The sequence below is a fragment of the Triticum aestivum genome, chromosome 6A, assembly GCF_018294505.1.
Source record: "Triticum aestivum cultivar Chinese Spring chromosome 6A, IWGSC CS RefSeq v2.1, whole genome shotgun sequence".
NCBI lineage: Eukaryota > Viridiplantae > Streptophyta > Magnoliopsida > Poales > Poaceae > Triticum > Triticum aestivum.
Genome location: NC_057809.1, coordinates 556296373 through 556298168, shown reverse-complemented (window position 1 = coordinate 556298168; position 1796 = coordinate 556296373). Strand labels below are relative to the sequence as shown.

The 1796-nt window shown below is 38.5% G+C and overlaps 1 long non-coding RNA gene across 1 annotated transcript; it reads right to left on the bottom strand.

Moving 5' to 3' along the window:
• Positions 1-316: 316 nt before the first annotated feature.
• On the bottom strand, positions 317-1796 carry LOC123131013 (uncharacterized). Its single transcript, XR_006464049.1, has 2 exons — positions 1726-1796; positions 317-1650 (listed from the first exon to the last, which is right to left on the bottom strand). It is a non-coding gene; the product is annotated as an uncharacterized lncRNA (long non-coding RNA).

Here is a 1796-nt window from a genome sequence, read left to right as displayed (position 1 = left end):
ATTCTACATGATTCCAATTTTTATTGAAATAGGTTAAAGAAACTATATCTCATCGTGCCAGTGATATGGCTATTCTACATGATTTCAATTTTTATTGAAATACATTTTTTAAGTACAGACTGCAAACTGTCATTTAAATAAGATGGCACATAATTTGTGTTAAGGGTACACATTCGGTACTGAAATGTTAGATATAGTGTTCAAATTTTACTAATATCCATACTAAACTGCTACATCCGTACGTAACCTAGGGGTTTCATAAGTCCACAGGTTGTAAGTACATTCAGATCCAAAAAATCAAAAATGTAAAATTTACTGATAACTGAATTTTCTCTCCACCACTTTATTATTTCTACCTATGCTGGTTCTGAATTTGGAATTTTTTATTTCACAGATGACTAATTCTGCACGCCGTCGCCGGAAATATCCAAGCTTTCAGACAACTAACTCTGATGAAAGCTGTAGCGTCGACATGAGTGATACTGATGTTTTCTCTCAATCAAAATCAACCAGGAATAGCTGTAGAAGATCTCCGAAGAAACTTAAGAGAGCAGCTTCCGCCGAAGTTAAGCAGGTATTATAAAAAAGCAGGAATAGAGGTTTGCATTGCTTTAAAATATAATTATTGATGGCAGCACTAACCTGGCTCTTCCCGAACATGCATGTAGACAATCAACTGGAAATGTGATCCAAACAAGATACGCGACATTATAAAAAAACTATGTCCAGAACAGCTAAAATGGATAGAAGAATTGGGATTTGGATCACTCATTGACATGATTGAGTGCAAGTTACCAAGAAAGCTAACTATATGGCTGATGAAAAGAGTAGACTGCGACAGCAAGTGTCTAGTATTCAGAAACAGGAAGGTTTCTATAGTACAAGCTGTTGAAAACCTCTTGAAGTTACCTGCTCTTGACAAAGCAGTTCCAATGCCCCGTCCAGGTAGGGCTCGTGACAGACCTTTCAGAGGTAAAACTGAATTCGAGTCTGCTAAGGCCGGAAGAGGAGAATCACTCAAGGAAGCTACAGACAGGATGTTAACGTACAAAGAGGAAAAAGACAAGGACAAGTTTTGCTTGTGTTTCATGCAAGTCATTCTTTGCGCCTACTTAGCTCCGACGACTGGTTACCAAATTAATAGAAGTTACCTGCTAGGAGCTTTGAAGGACTTGACCGACATCCCTCGTATGAATTGGTGTCGTTTTGCTGCTGAGTACCTTATCGAGGCAATCCGTGAATCAAGGGAAAACAAAGTGCACAACCTGAATGTCGGTGGATGCGTTCATATTCTACATGTAAGCTTAACCTTTCAATAATTGCACATACTATGCTTCCAATACACATTCACATCAGTGTGGTACTAATAAACCATATTTCTATTCTGTCTAATTATTGCAGCTCATATATGTGGATCTACTTCAATCACATTTAGTCAAAATACCTCAGGGTTACCCAAGGATTAAATTTGTGGGTTCAGTAGTACTGGAACAAATAGATCATACTGGAAAAAAGAAGACACAAGACCATTGCAAGTTGTTTGAGAGCTTACAATTCCGGTATACAATCAGATCTTATCTGGGATACGGCTGCTTCATGGCTTCAGATCTGATTACAAAATTGACGCATAATATTCCTAAGATTTCGAAACTGAGGAGAAACCAGTTGATATTAGAACCTGAGGAGAACCAATGGCCACGCAGAGAGAGAGAGAACTTGACTCACCAATCTACTCATACACTGCCGCAAGAACTTGAGGAGAAACAATGGCGACGGAGAGAGAGAGAGAAACAAAG